Source organism: Saccopteryx bilineata, chromosome X, assembly GCF_036850765.1.
Source record: "Saccopteryx bilineata isolate mSacBil1 chromosome X, mSacBil1_pri_phased_curated, whole genome shotgun sequence".
Taxonomy (NCBI): Eukaryota; Metazoa; Chordata; class Mammalia; order Chiroptera; family Emballonuridae; genus Saccopteryx; species Saccopteryx bilineata.
The window spans coordinates 40,818,716-40,835,343 of NC_089502.1; the positions used below are offsets into that span (position 1 = coordinate 40,818,716).

At 38.7% G+C, this 16,628-nt stretch overlaps 1 pseudogene; it reads left to right on the plus strand.

Annotated features, from left to right (window-relative positions):
* The first annotated feature begins 15,875 nt into the window (after positions 1-15,875).
* Positions 15,876-16,401, plus strand: LOC136317634 (proteasome subunit alpha type-6 pseudogene; annotated as a pseudogene).
* The last annotated feature ends 227 nt before the right edge of the window (positions 16,402-16,628 follow it).

Consider the following 16,628-nt stretch of genomic DNA (forward strand, 5'->3'; position numbering starts at 1 on the left):
TCACAAATGTGGAGGCATGGCTGCAGTCACAATGATGGGTGGGACTTGTTGTGCGAGCATTATGGCTTTAGATTGCTAAAGCCTGGCAATCTCAGGCTTCTCGGTGTTCCTCCCTGCACTCCAAAAGAGCAAGGGAGCAGACACAGAACACCTCTGTTCTTCAGCTGTGGGGTATGTCTCAGCTACTCTCCATACCCACTCAGGGAGGGAAGCAGTATCTGGCAGGCTGGGGGACCGCACTTTGTATTTTTGTGTCTTTGTCCAAGTGTAGGCTGTGGGCAGACCTTGGGGATACTGGCAGTGACCCCGCACTCTGCCGCTTTGGTTCAGTGTTGCATCAAATTCCCCCCAATCTTTCTGCCCTTCCCAGCAGAAGACCCACTTGCTTTAGGGTTTCCCCCTCTCAGAAACTCCTGCAGATGAAAGTTCAGACAGTCTGGGCCTCTTCCCTCCCCAGAGCTGACCTTGAGTGCTTCTTATCTTCAGTGCCCACGCTCATTTTTCCCCTTCTCACCTTTAGTCAATTGGTTGCATGAATCTTTCAGGTGAGCCTGTGAGCCCACCTGGGGTTTCTTCACTGTTCAATTTGTTGAAATTTCAAGGGTATGTCTCATGCTGCCACTACTCTGACATCATCCACATATACTGACATCAAAATTCTTTTGGCAGGCCTGGCCTGTTGGCTCAGTGGTGGAGCATTGGGCCAGCATATGGAAGTCCTGGGTTTGATTCCCGGCCAGGGTACACAGGAGAAGCTCTCATCTGCTTCTCCATACTTCCCCTCTACTTTCTCTCTCTCTCTCTGCCCCTCCTGCAGCCAAGGCTCCACTGGAGCAAAGTTAGCCGAGGTGCTAGAATGGCTCTGGTTGCAAAGGAGCAACACCTCAGACAGAGCATTTCTCCCTAGTGCGCTTGCCGGGTGGATACGGATCAGACACATACAGAAGTCTGTCTCTTTGCCTCCCCACTTCTCACTTCAGAAAAATACCCCCCAAAAATTTTGGGGGAACAAAACCTACCTGAACTGTCTTTTCTCAGGCAGAAAGAAGTATTATCTTCTATTCGCCACTAGATGGTCCATTGTTAAAAAAAAAAAAAATTCTTAGTTCAATAAGCCAGGCAAAGAAAGAAAAATATCATACAATCTCACTTATGTGTGGAATCAAATGAACAAAGTGAACTGAGGAATGGAATAGAGGCAGAGGTGGGGTCACAGGGACCAGAAGTACAGCTGTCAGAGGGAAGGGGGATGAGGGGATGGGATCAGAGAAGGCAAAGGGATTAGTAAAACTATATATATATAACACAGAGATATAGATAACAGGACAGCAAATTCTAGAGGGAAGGGGGAAGGGAGTTATGAGGAGGAGGAAAAGGGGTTATAAAAAGGGACACAGGGGTGGGGGTGAGGGAGTTATATTTAGTGGGACACTTGAATCCATGTAAACACAATAAATTAAAAATTAATAAAAATTTTAAAAATTTTTAAAAATTAAAAAATGTTTTATTAAACTAGTTTCCCACAAAATTTAATTATTGTCATAATTTTAGTTTTATCCTAGTATGCTACTATATACTTTTTAAAAATCATTTTTTTAAATACAGTTGACATATATCATTATATTAGTTTCCGGTGTACACGCCAGTGATTAGACATTACACAACTTACTAAGTGATTATTCTGATAAATCTCGCACCCATTTGACACCATACAAGTTATTAGAATATTACTGACTATATTCCTTATGCTATACTTTACATTCTCATAACTATTCTGTAACAACTAATTTGTACATAATTTTTTATTATTTTTTTAAGTGAGCAAGAGAGAGAGAGAAGGGAGAGAGATGAGAAGCATCAACTCATTCTTGCATCACTTTAATTGTTCATTGATTGCTTTCCAATGTGTGCCTTGACCAAAGGGCTCCAGCTGAGCCAGTGACTCCTTGCTCAAGCAAGCAACCTTAGGCCCAAGCCAGCGACCTCAGTGTTTTGAACCTGAACCTCAGCATACCAGGTCGACACTCTCTCCACTGAGCCACTACCATTTAGGCACCAATTTGTACTTCTTAATCCCTTCGCTTTTTTCGTCCACCTCCCCAACTCTCCTCTCATATGGCAACTGTCCAAATATTCTCTGTATCTATGAGTCTGTTTCTTTTCTGCTCCTTTGTTTGTTTTGCTTTCTATTACATTCAATTGTTGATAGATAGTATTTCTTGCCATTTTATTATTCATATTTTTTATCTTTATTTATTTTTCTTCTTAAAGAAGACTGTTTAACATTTCATATAGTACTGGTTTGGTGGTGATGAACTCTTTTAGTTTTCTCTTGTTTGGGAAGCTCTTTATCTGTCCTTCAATTCTAAATGATAGCTTTGCTGGGTAGAGTAATGTAGGTTGTAGGTCCTTGCTTTTCATCACCTTGAATATTTCATGCTAATTCCTTCTGCCTGCAAAGTTTCTGTTGAGAAATCAATTGACAATCTTATGGAGCTCCCTTGTAGATATCTGCTTTTCTCTTGCTGCTTTTAAGATTTTCTGTTTGTCTTAAACCTTTTGGCATTTTAATTACGATGTGTCTTGGTGTGAGCCTCCTTCGGTTCATCTTGTTTGGGACTCTGCCCTTCCTGGACTTTATGTCTATTTTCTTCACCAGGTTCAGGAAGTTTTCTGTCATTATTTTTTCACATAGGTTTTTAATTTCTTGTTCTCTCTCTTCTTCTTCTGGCACCCCCATGATATGAATATTGGTACACTTGAAGTAGCCCCAGAGGCTCCTTACAGTATCTTCACTTTTTTGGATTCTTTTTTCTTTCCTGTTCTGACTGGTTGTTTTTTGCTTCCATATATTCAAAATGCTGATTTGATTCTTAGTTTAATCTACTCTACTGTTGATTTCCTGTCAGTTATTCTTCATTTCAGTCAGTGTGTCCTTCATTTCTGACTGGTTATTTTTTATGCTCTTGAGGTTCTCACTAAGTTTATTGAGCATCCTTCTAACCAGTGTTCTGAACTCCGTGTCTGTTAGATTTCTTGTCTGCATTTTGTTTAGTTCTTTTTCTAGAGTTTTGTTCTGTTCTTTCACTTGTGACATGTTTCTTTGTCACCTCATTTTGGCACCCTCCCTGTATTTCTTTCTATGTATTAGGTAGAGCTGCTACATCTCCCAGGATTGGTAGACTGACCTAATGTAGTAGGTGTCCTGTAGGATCCAGTGGCACAGAGTCCCATATCACCCAACTTGGGTACTCTGGGTGTACCTCCCATGTGGGCTATGTACACCCTACTGTTGCAGTTGAGCCTTGACTACCATTGGCACATCAATAGAAGGTATTTACCTCCAGGCTGATCAGCTGTATGGACTGATTGTAACCATTGACCACTTACATCTGACCACCATGGAGGATCAGATGTGCCTACCCCACACACACCCACATACAGAGAACAGAACTTACTTCAGCAGGGTTCTGGTGCCTGTTAAGTCTGCCACTTGAACCTGTTGCTTGTGGAGGTGTTTGGGTGGTGTTGCTTTGACAAGGTATGAAGTTGTCCACTGGGTGGGCTGGTCCTGGGACCTCCCAGGTGGCTCAAGCTGAAGTTAGCCACTGCTTATGTTTTGAATGAAGCCACCTGGCATGACCTCTAAAGTGATCTACAGAGTCCTGCTACTTGTGCTGGGCTTGGAGGTGCCCATGGAAAGCCAAGCTGTGCACCAGTTCCAGCTGCAGTTAGTGCCTGATCTGTGGTCATTTAGCAAGAGCTACAAGGTACATTGAGGGCAGGTGCTGCTTCTTTGAGAGATTTAGGTTAAATCTGCATCATGAACCAAGATATGCCATTCATATGAGGAAGCCTCTGGAAACAGTTTTGGGGGGCCCGAAATTTGGGTGGAGTGGAGCCTCAGGGAATCACCATGGTGGAGCAAACAATGTGAACCAGGTTGATGGAGTCTCAGATATGGTGTCTGCTTGTCTGCTCTGTGAGGGGAGGGCCCATCAAAGAATAATAGCCTCTTTTAGAGCTTTTGTCTGGGAAAAAGCTGCACCCCAGCTCTCATCTAATGTCAGACAATTCAGTTCCTCCCCATATGTTTTCCAAGCTGCTGCCCCCATTCTAGAGCACAAAGGGAGTGAGTCTGAATTAGTCCATGCATAGGCTGTTTAACAGAAATTCTTAGGATTCCAGTAGCGTCCGTCTCACTCAGCCCCAATCCCCACTGGTTTTTACAGCCAGAAATTGTGGGGACTTCTCTTTCTGGCAGTGGAAACTTGGCATAGGGATCCTGGTATGGAGGAACTGGGACTCCTCATTCCTCAAGGAGGACTTCCACAGCTGAGAGATCCCTCCTGATGTTTATCTGTCACACGTGGGTGTGCCTTTGCCTCTCCTACCAGTCTTGATGTAGCTTCTTTAAATCCCTAGTTGTTGGACTTCCATTCAGCTTGATTTTAGGTGGTTCTGAATGACAGTTGTTCTGTAGTTTAGTTTTGATATGATTGTACCATGTTTGCCTATGCTGCCTCCTTGACCAGAAGTCTCTATATACTCTTTTAAATATATTTTAAAGGCTAATGCATAGCCTTCATCTACCTCATTAAGTGTGAAAAATTATACATTTTTTTCTAAAAATATTAATAGGTTTGATTTTGGGGCATTATATCAGACACACTGGATATGTTTCTTAATGTCAGGCATATACTTTTACTACCTTCCTAAAATCCAAACAATTCTGAATTCTGAAACACACATGGTCATAATGCTTGTAGGTAAGGCATTGTGAGTCTGTGGTCTATTGGGCCACAATTTAGGGCTTGTTAACAAACAATTTTACCAAATGCTCCACAAAGGAAGAAATAAAAAGACAGGGGAAGGAAACAGGGTAAGCAACCAAGAGTGTCTGGTATTCCACATAACCCTCCTCAGCCCCTAAGTCATTTTCATATCTCTTCCTTAGGCTCTACCCTTCTTTCAGCCTCTAACTTGCCTAAATCAGTGGCAGATTAATCTTATACAAAATTCTTACACTAATATTTCTAAATTTTTCTTAAATTGTCCCCATCGCTTAGGTTCTATGCCTTCCTCCCCTTTCTTTAGTCCAAATTTTCTCTCTTGGTTTCGAGATTTCCTTTTTCTTACCTCCATCTTTCTAACGACTATTGATCTTGATTTCTTGAGTCCTAGATCACCAACCAGACCCATTATTCTTTCCCATTAATCTTTGTTGCAGCTCTTTCTCTCTGGGACCATTGTATTTTTCATCTATGTATACCTCTCTTTTTCCTCCTCCTTCATTTTCCAGTTTACTTCTAAGATAGACACATTTAAGTAAAAAATTAAGGCAATATAAAGAAATATACCTTTAAAAAGTATGTAGTATTATGTTATGATATAGCTAAAACTCATCATGGCAATACACAAATGAATAAAACTTTTAAAATGAAGGATTTTTTTTGAATGATGGGCCATCTAGTGGCGAATGGAGGATGACAGTTGTTCTTGCCTGAGAAAATGCAGTGGCACCTTAGTTGTTCATTGATTACTTTCTCATATGTGCCTTGTCTGGGGGGGGCTCCAGGCAAGAGAATGACCCCTTGCTCAAACCAGTGACTTTGAGCTCAAGACAACATTGGGCTCAAGCCAGAGACCACAAGGTCATGTCTATAATCCCATGCTCAAGCCAGCACTCCTGTGCTCAAGCTGGTGAGTTCCCCCTTAAGCCAGTGACTCTCCACTCAATCTGGTGAGCCCCCGCTCAAGCTGGATGAGCTCACTCTCAAGCCGATAACCTCAGAGTTTCCAACCTTGGTCCTCAACATCCCAGGCCATGCATTGTCCATTGCGCCACTGCCTGGTCAGGCCCATTTTTGATTCTTTTAACAAAATAGGCAAGTTTCAATGCAAATCAAAAAATTTTAAGTATGTGCACATGCATGAGATAGAGATAGAGAGGGGGGATAGACAGAGACAGACAAACAGGAAGGAAGGGAGAGAGTTGAGAAGCATCAACTCATAATTGCAGCCACCGACTGGTCAGGCTACATCTGCATTTTTTTAAAAAAGAAATATATTAACAAATCAAGAAAAATTTACAGTAAAGCTAAGCACATTCCTGATACAGGGAATTCCAGGGATCTTAGAAATATGCTCCTTCCCATGCACTTCTCTCCAAATCAGCCAAGTTAGATATTTTAGCTGGAGTAAGTATGTAGAACAGGGATCGGGAACTTTTTGGCTAAGAGAGCCATGAACGCCACATATTTTAAAATGTAATTCCGTGACAGCCATACAACAACCCGTGTACGTTATGCATTATCCAATAAAAATTTGGTGTTGTCCCGGAGGACAGCTGTGATTGGCTCCAGCCACCTGCAACCATGAACATGAGCGGTAGGAAATGAATGGATTGTAATACATGAGAATGTTTTATATTTTAACTTTATTATTGTTTTTATTAAAGATTTGTCTGCAAGCCAGATGCAGCCATCAAAAGAGCCACATCTGACTCGCGAGCCCTAGATTCCCGACCCCTGATGTAGACTGTCAAATAACCCAGTGGTCCCCAATCCCCAGGCCACGGACCCATATTGGTCCGTGGGCCATTTGGTACCGGTTCGCAGAGAAAGAATAAATAACTTACATTATTTCTGTTTTATTTATATTTAAGTCTGAACGATATTTTATTTTAAAAAATGACCAGATTCCCTCTGTTACATCTGTCTAAGACTCACTCTTGACGCTTGTCTCGGTCACATGATACATTTATCCATCCCACCCTAAAGGCCGGTCTGTGAAAATATTTTCTGACATTAAACCGGTCCGTGGACCCCCAAAAAGGTTGGGGACCACTGAAATAACCTTTAGCAATTATCCTTTGTTGAATTAGTAAAGTCTCTGAGGCTTATAGCTACTGTTTACCAGTAAAAATAATGTATGTTAAGTAATTACTTGAAGAGTTCCAAAAAAGTCTGTCTTTAGAGTGACCAACCATCCTAATTTGCCTGGACTATCTTGATTTTAGTACTGAAAGTCATGCATCCCAGGAAATCTTTCAGTCCTGGGAAAAACATACAGTAGGTCACTGTCGCTCCCTTAGAATCTTCAGTTTTTTGGCCCTGGCCGGTTGGCTCAGTGGTAGAGCGTCGGCCTGGCATGTGTGAATCCCAGGTTCGATTCCCAGCCAGGGCACACAGAGAAGTGCCCATTTGCTTCTCCACCCCTCCCCCTCTCCTTCCTCTCTGTCTCTCTCTTCCCCTCCTGCAGCCAAGGCTCCATTGGAGCAGGGATGGTCCGGGCACTGAGGATGGCTCTGTGGCCTCTACCTCAGGCGCTAGAATGGCTCTGGTTGCAACAGAGCAACGCCCCAGATGGGCAGAGTATTGCCCCCTGGTGGGCGTGCCGGGTGGATCCCAGTCAGGTGCATGCGGGAGTCTGTCTGACTGCCTTCCCATTTCCAGCTTCAGAAAAATACAAAAAAAAAAAAAAAAAAAGAATCTTCAGTTTTTTCACCTGTAAAATGAAACATAATGCCTTACCATCATGTAAAGGCCTTTTCTCACTTAGAGTCTATGATCTTCATCATTATTGTCAAGTTTTGGTATGAGATCAGTAGTAACAATCACTCAATGCTTATTAGAGAAGCACATCCATTGATGAATGAATAGATAAAGAAAATTTAATATATACATGTAGTGGAATATTGTTCATCCTTAAAAAAAAAGAAATTTCATCACATCTACAACATGAATGAAACTTGAAGAGATCATGTTAAGTGAAATAAGCCAGTAGCAAAATGACAAATATACGACTGCCCTCACATGAAGTATCTAAAATAGTCAACATCTTAGAAATAGAAAGATGGTTGCCAAGGGCTGGGGAAAGAGAGGAAGCAAAAATTAATGTTTCAACTCTGCAAGATAGAAAAGTTCTCAGGACCAGTTGCACAACATTGTGAATATAATTAACACTACTGACCCATATACATAAAAATGATGAAGATGATAAATTTAATGCTTTGTACTTTTTACCACAATAAATAAAAAAATAAAAGCACAGTTCTGAGCTTTACCCCAGAGCTACTGAACCAAAATATCAAGGGTTGGAACTGTGAATATGCAATTTTAAGAAGTTCCCATAGGATTTTTATGTTCTCTAAAATTTGAGAACCATTGACAAAATATATATTAAATATTCTTTTCATAGCATTAAATTTGATATCATGATTTTAGTTTCCCTTTTACCCCAGGAATATTTATATGCATGTTCACTTGCTGCCAGCTAGTGTGCTTAGAGAATATGAATTCATTTTATTTTTAGTCAAAGCAGAAAAGGAAAATGTACTACAAAAGAAGGTCATCCCGTCCATTTTCAAACCAAACAGAGATGATTTTGTATCTAGCAATTTTGAATTACCCATGACTCTGATCTTCTCCATTAGAGTGAGTAATTGAAAGCTGGCTATGTATATGCTTACAGATATTATTTTAAATTGTTCACATTAAATAAATCTCAGCCCCTGGTGCTGTCTGTAAGAAATGATGGTAAGAATATTAATGAGCAATGTCTTTAGAATAAGATTTTGTCATTTTTAAACCACCATGAATACTTCTGTTTTTACTGTCACTAATTAAGGAGCTACTGAGAAGCTTGCCTTATTCAAGGTCAGGGTTAGGCAAGGGATTAAAAACATTAGTTTACATTTACTGGGCATTTACCATGTACTTTATTCAGCACTGGGTTCAATATTTTCCATGGAGAATTAATTAAATCTTTACTATAAACCTATAGATATATGTTATTATTTTCTTTTTTGCAGAAATGGAGGCCAGAGATCCTCAGTAATTTGCCTCAGATCACACAGCATGTGAAACGTAGAGCCATCCCTGAAACCTAGGGTTTTCTGGCTCTCGAGCTCATTCTTTTAACCATGACACTATGATCCTGCTAGTACAGTATTCCTCTTCCCTTACTTCCTACCAGACGAAGGCTTCTGCCCCAGTCCAATAGTACTGTCTGACAAGGGACATTAGATAAGAAACTTCAGTTAGCTGCTTAGAAGTTAACTTTTCATGTTATCTCTAGTACCTGGGCTTTGTTCTTAAGATAAGTATACCTTGAAGCTCAGATCTGACACCTGTGCCCCTGTCCTGTTACCTGGCCTGTACTGTGCCTCAATTGTTAAGGTTAGAATCCTCTTTCTCTTGCCAGTCCTTCCCTGATTCTTCAATTTCCTCCTTTCTTGGATGTTCTTGCTCACTTGCTTAGACATTTCTAGATTCCTTGTTGCTGCTTTACTCATGGGGTGAATGCCTTGTTACCTCAACTGAATTTTTTGATACTGAATTCATAGACTCTGATTAAAGTACATTTGGAACCACAGTTCACAAAAGTAGGCTAGGACCTATGTGCTAAATATAAACAGGGTAACTGTCTGTCAAATTAAAATATTTACACAGGACACAGTCTCCTAACATAAAGACAAACTATTCAGCATGCAATTGAAAATCATCTGTCATGCCAAGAACCAAGAGAACTGTAACTTGAATTAGAAAAAATAATTAACTGACAAGACCACTGAGATTAATCTAACGTTGGGATATATATATATATATATATATATATATATATATATATATATATATATATGGTGTTATATAGTGTGTGTGTGTGTGTGTGTGCGCGCACGTGCATGTGGCTCAAACAACACACATTTATTTCTAACAGTTCTCAAGGCAAATTTCATGTCTGGTGAGAGCCAGTTTCCTCACTGATTGCCATGTTCACACCATAACCATTTATGATAAAAGAAAAGATAGATCCCGGCCTGACCTGTGGTGGCGCAGTGGATAAAGCGCTGCGGTCGCCATTTCAAAAAAACCCTGCACTTGCCTGGTCAAGGCACATATGGGAGTTGATGCTTCCTGCTCCTCCCCCATTTCTCTCTCTCTCTCTCTTTTCTTCTTTTCTCTCTCTCTCTCTCTCATCTCTAAAATGAATAAATAAATTAAAAATAAAAAAAAATAAAAGACAGATCCCTTTGGGGTCTCTTTTATTTATTTATTCATTATTTTTATTGAATTTATTGGGGTGACATTGGTTAATAAAATTACATAGGTTCCAGGGGTACAACTTTATAACACATGATCTATATACTGCATTGTGTGTTTACTATCCAAAGTCTCCTTCTATTACCATTTATCCCTCCTTTAACCTCTCCTACCTCCCTCATCCCCCTTTTGCTTTAGTAATCACTGTACATCGATGTCTGTGTCTATGAAGAGTTTTGTTTTTTTGCTTAATCTCTTTACTTTCTTCACCCAGCTCCCCAACCCTCTTCCCTCTGACAGTGGCCAATCTGTTCCCTGGATCTATGAGTCTTTTTCTATTTTGTTTGTTAGTTTATTTTGTTCATTAGATTCCAAATATAAGTGAAATTATATGGTATTGGTTTTTCTCTGACTGGCTTATTTGACTTAGCACAATACTCTGTGTTCATCCATGCTGTCACAAAATTAAAAATTTGTTTCTTTTTATGGTTGAGTAATATTTCACTGTGTAAATGTATGATAGCTTTTTTATCCACTCATCTATCGGTGGGCAATTGGGCTGCTATCAAATCTTGGCTATTGTAAATAATGCTGCAATGAACACAGGGCTGTATATATTCTTTAGGATTAATATTTTGGGTTTCTTCAAATATATTCTCAAAAGTAGAATCACAGGGTCATGAGTCAAATCCATTAATTTTTTGAGGAAACTCCAGACTGCTTTCCACAGTGGTTGCACCAATCCGCATTCGATCAACAGTGCACAAGGGATCCCTTTTCTTTGTATCCTTGTCAGCACTTGCTGTTTGTTGATTTATTGATGATAGCCATATGATAGGTATAAGGTGATATCTCGTTGTGGTTTTAATTTGTATTTCTCTGATGATTAGTGACATTGAGCATCTTTTCATATGCTTATTGGCCAGCTGTACGTCTTCTTTGGAGAAGTGTCTATTCAGGTGTTTGACTCATTTTTTATATTGAATTGTTTGTTTTTGGTGTTAAGTTATATAAGTTCTTTATAAGGTTTGGATATTAACCCCTTATCAAGGGTAAGATTGGTGAGTACGTTCTATTCAGTGGGTTGTCTTTTTATTGTGTTGATGGATTCTTTTGCTATGCAAAAGCTTTTTAGATTTATTTCTTTATTTTTTATTATTATTATTTTTTGGCGACAGAGAGAGAGGGACAGATAGAGACAGTCAGACAGGAAGGGAAAGAGTTGGGAAGCACCAATTCTTCATTGTGGCACCTTAGTTGTTCATTGATTGCTTTCTCATATGTGCCTTGACTGGGAGGCTACAACAGAGTGAGTGATCCCTTGAGCTCAAGCTTGTGAGCCTTGCTCAAACCAGATAAGCCCTCACTCAAGAGGGCGACCTCGGGGTTTCGAACCTGGGTCCTCCACATCGAGTTTGTTGCTCTATCCACTACACCACCGCTTGGTCAGGCAAAGCTTTTTAGTTTTATGTAGTCTCATTTGTTTAATTTTCTTGTTTCCCTTGTCCAAGGAGATCTATCAGAAAATAACATAGCTATGGAAAATGTTCGAGATTTAACTGCCTATGTTTTCTTCTAGGAGTTTTATGGTTTTGGGTCTAATGTGAAAGTCTTAACCCATTTTGAGTTAATTTATTATTGTGTGTGGTGTAAAGATAAATAAAGTCTACTTTATTTATTTTTTGCACATACATGTCTAATTTTACTAACGCCATTTGTTGAATAGACTATATTTACCTCATTGTATGTTCTTGCCTCTTTTGTCAAATATTAATTGACCACAAAGGTGTGGGCTTATCTTTGGGATCCTTATTCTGTTCCATTGATCTATATATCTGTTTTGTTTATTATGGCCTTAAAGTATAATTTGAAACCCAATAGTGTGATTCCTCCAACTTTTTTTTTCTTTTCAAGATTGCTCTTGGTATTTAGGGTCTTTTGTTGTTCCAAATAAATTTTGGAATATTTTTTCTAGTTCTGTGAAATACACCTTTGAGATCTGGACAGAAATTGTAAGAAATTTATAGCTTGTTTTGGGTAATGTGGACATTTTAATTATGTTAATTCTTTTTATCTATGAGCACAGTATATGCTTCCACTTACTTGTAACTTCTTCAATTTCTCTTTTCAGTGTCTTATAATTTTACAAATACAGGTATTTTACATCCTTAATTAAATTTATTCCTAAGTATTTTTATGCAACTGTAAATGTGATTTTTTTAGGTTCTATTTTAATTATTGATTTTTGAGAGAGAGAGAGAGAGAGAGAGAGAGAAGGCAGAGAGAGAGTTATAAACATCAACTCACTGTTGTTTCACTTTAATTGTTTTTTTTATTATTTCTTGTACATGCTTTGACTGGGGTACTCAAGCCCAGCCAGTGATTCCTTCCTTAACCCAGCAACCTTGGGCTTAAGGTAGCGATCTTAGACTTCAAATCAGCAACCTTAGGATCATGTGGATGATTCTGTGCTCAAGCCAGCAACCCTGTGCTCAGGCCAACAATCCTGTGCTCAAGCTGACAAGCCTGAGCTCAAGCTGGCAACCTTGGGGTGTCTAATCAGGGACCTCCGCATTCTGGGTCGATGCTCTATCCACTATGCCACCACCAGTTGGGTGTAGTTTCTCTTTCTGGCAGTTCATTATTGATGTAAAAAAGACAGCTGATTTTAGATATTTTTTTTTTTTTGTATTCTGTTACTTTACTGAATTCATTTATCAATTCTAATGTGTTTTTTTTTTTTTTTGGTGGAATCCTTAGGGTTTTCTATATACAGTATCATATAGTGACAGTTTTAATTCTTCCTTTCCAATTTGGATACATTTATTTCTTCTTCTTCTCTGATTGCTGTTGTTAGGACTTCCAGTACTGTATTGAATGTGAGTGGTGAAAATGGATATTCCTGTCTCATTTTTTATCTTAAGGGAAACAATTTTAATTTTTACCAATTGGGTATAATGTTGGCTGTAAGTTTGTCATATATGGCCTTTATTACATTGAGGTATGTTCCCTCTATTCCCACTTTGCTGAGAGCTTTTATCATAAATGGGTGCTTGATTTTGTTAAATGCTTTTTCTGCATCTGTTGATATGTTCAGGTGATTTTTATCCTTCATTTTGTTATGTGGTACATCACATTTATGGATATTCAGATATTGTACTAATCTTGCACTCTGGAATAAATCCCACTTGATCATGTGTCTGATGGTTTTAATGTATTACTGGATCTGACTTGTTCATATTTTGAATTTTTAAAATTTATTTACTGATCTTGGAGAAAGAAGAAGAAAGAGAGAGAGACAGACTGACAGAAACATAGATCTGTTCCTTATGTGTCCTGACCAGAGATTGAACCCACAACCTTTGTGTATGTGAAAGACACTCTATCCAACTGAGCAAACCAGCCAGAGCAGTTTGCTAATACTTGTTGAAGATTTTAGCATATATGTTCATCTGGGATATTAGTCTAGAATTTTCTTTCTTTGTACTGTCTTTATCTGGTTTTGGAATTAAGATAATGCTGGGTATATAAAATGAGACTGGGAGTCTTCCTTCCTCTTAAACTTTTTTGGAATAATAGTTGTTAGTTCTTTGAGAAAAATAGCTATTGGTTCTTCTTTGAATGTTTGGTAAAATTAACCTGTGAAGTCATCTGGTCCAAGACTTTTGTTTGTAGGGAGTTATTTGATTACTGCTTCAATTTCACTAGTTATAATCTATCTATTTAGATTTTCTGATTCTTCCTGATTTAGTTTTGGAAGATTGTATGTTCTTAATAATTTATCCATTTTGCTCAAATTGTTCAATTTGTTTGTAGTATTTTCTACAATCCTTTGTATTTCTTTTGTGCCAGTTGTTACTTCTCTTCTTCCATTTCTAATTTTATTTATATGGGCATTCTCTCTTTTTTGATCATGATGAGTCTGGTTAAAGGTTTGTCATTTTTCTTTGTCTTTTCAAAGAAACAACTCTTGTTTTCATTGATCTTTTGTATTTTTTTAAACTCTATTTCATCTATTTCCACTATGGTCTTAATTATTTTCTTCCTTCTTCTTACTTTGGGTTCTGTTTGTTGTTCCTTTTCAAGATCCTTTAAGTGTAAATGAAGACTGTTCATTTGAGATTTTTCTTGTTTTTTGAGGTAGGCCTTAATGCTATGAATTTCTCTCTTAAGACTGCCTTCATTGTGTCCCATAGATTGTGGGGTTTTGTATGTTCATTATCATTTGTTTCGAAGTATATTTTGATTTGTTCCTTGATCTCATTGTTAACCCATTCATTGTTTAGTAACATGTTATTTAGCATCCATGTCTTCTTGTAATTTTTAGGGTTTTTTTGTGTGATTGATTTCTTCTTTCATGCTATTATAATCAGACTAGGTGATTGATATGATTTCAAATTTTTTAAGTTTTTTAAGACTTATTTTCATCCTAACGTGGTCTATCCTAGAAAATATACCACATGCACTTGAAAAGAATGCATATTCTACTGCTGCAGAGTTCAAAGCTCTGCATATTTTAAATACATCCATTTCATCTAGTGTGTCCATTTAAGGACACTGTTTCCTTGTTGATTTTCTGTTTGAAAAGCCTATCCATTGATGTCAATGGGGTGTTAAAATCCCTTACTATGACTGTATTACTGTCAATCTAACCCTTTATGTCTATAAAAATTTGTGTTATATACTTAGGTACTCCTATATTGGGTGCATTTTATTTCATTTTTTATTTTTTTGTTTAGTGAGAGAGAGAGAAGGAGAGGGAGAGAGACAGACAGGGACAGACAGAGAAGTGAGAAACATCCATTTTTTATTGTGGCACCTTAGTTGTTCATTGATTACTTTGTCATATGTGCCTTGGCTGGGTGGGGCTACAGCCAAGCAAGTGATTCCTTGCTCATTGATCATGGGGTCATGTCCATGATCTTACACTCAAGCCAGTGACCCCATGCTCACACTGGTGAGCCTGCACTGAAGCTGGGTGGGACCGTGCTCAAGCCAGCAACCTCGGGGTATTGAATCTGGGTTCTTTGCATCCTGGTCTGACACTTTATCCACTGTGCCACCACCTGGCCAGGCTGGAGCATAAATATTTACACAGGTTATATCCTCTTGTTGGATTGTTTTCTTTATCATTATGTAATATCCTTCTTTGTCTCTTAGTATAACCTCTGTTTTGTTTTGTTTTGTTTTGTTTTTTTACAGAGACAGAGACAGAGTCAGAGAGAGGGATAGATAGGGACAGACAGACAGGAACGGAGAGAGAGATGAAAAGCATCAATCATTAGTTTTTTGTTGTGACACCTTAGTTGTTCATTGATTGCTTTCTCATATGTGCCTTGACCATGGGCCTTCAGCAGACCGAATAATCCCTTGCTTGAGCCAGCAACCTTGGGTCCAAGCTGGTGAGCTTTTGCTCAAACCAGATGAGCTTGCACTCAGGCTGGCGACCTCGGGGTCTCAAACCTGGGTTGTCTGCATCCTAGTCTGATGCTCTATCCACTGCACCACCGCCTGGTCAGGCAGTATAACCTCTGTTTTAAAGTCTATTTCGTCACACCTGGAGTGGGAACTACTGGGCACAGAGATTATTCTTGAATACACCAACATATTTTGTGGTTCCAGCACTGGTTTTGACTACCACATTACCATTTTTTCACCCATGGGCCAGCTCTACCACGTAGAATACCCTTTTAAGGCTATTAACAGGGTGGCCTTATACTAGTAGCTGTCAGGGGGAAAGATTGTGCAGTAAGAAAGTACCTGACAAGTTATTGGATTCCAGCAAAGTGACTCACTAATTGAAGATAACCAGAAAATATTGGCTTTGTGATGACAGGAATGGCAGCTGACAGCAGATCCCAGGTACAGAGGGCAAACTATGAGGCAGCTAATTGGAAATGCAAGTATGGCTATGAATTCCTGTGATCATGCCATATAAAAGGATTGCTGATATTTCTTGGGTCTACACACAGAATGCTGAAAAGAGGCCTCTTGATTGTTGTATGATTTTAATTAGTATAGATGAAGAACAAGGCCTTCAAGTGTACAAGCGTGATTCTGCAGGTTACTAATATATGTTTAAAGCTACTGCAGCAGGAGTTAAACAGACCGAGTAAACCAGTTTTCTTGAAAAAAAAAAAAAAAAGAAGCGGTGAAGAAGAAATTTTATTGGACATTTGAACAGACAGTGGAAACTGTGATTACATACCTGTCCACTGTTCTATCAATTGATTCCAAACCTTCAGAAACAGAAGTTGGAGAAATTACAGCTGAAAATCCTAAATTAAGGATTCTAACAGAAGCAGAGTTTGATGTTCATCTTGTTGCTCTAATAAAGAGAGACCAAACATTGTAGTTAGTTTACCAAATCTATGATGCCACTTGTCTCTGTGTTTAGTAACAACAGATGAACATTATAGAGGCCCCTGGATTGAAAGGAGAACCTCTTCCACTCCTCCTGCTCCTAAAATTATTTGGAATCTATATATAAAAAGTATTTTTGGAGAAAAAAAATAAAGTCTACTTTGTCAAGTATAAGTATTGCTACCCCAAGTTTTAGATTTTTTCCCCATTTGCATAAAA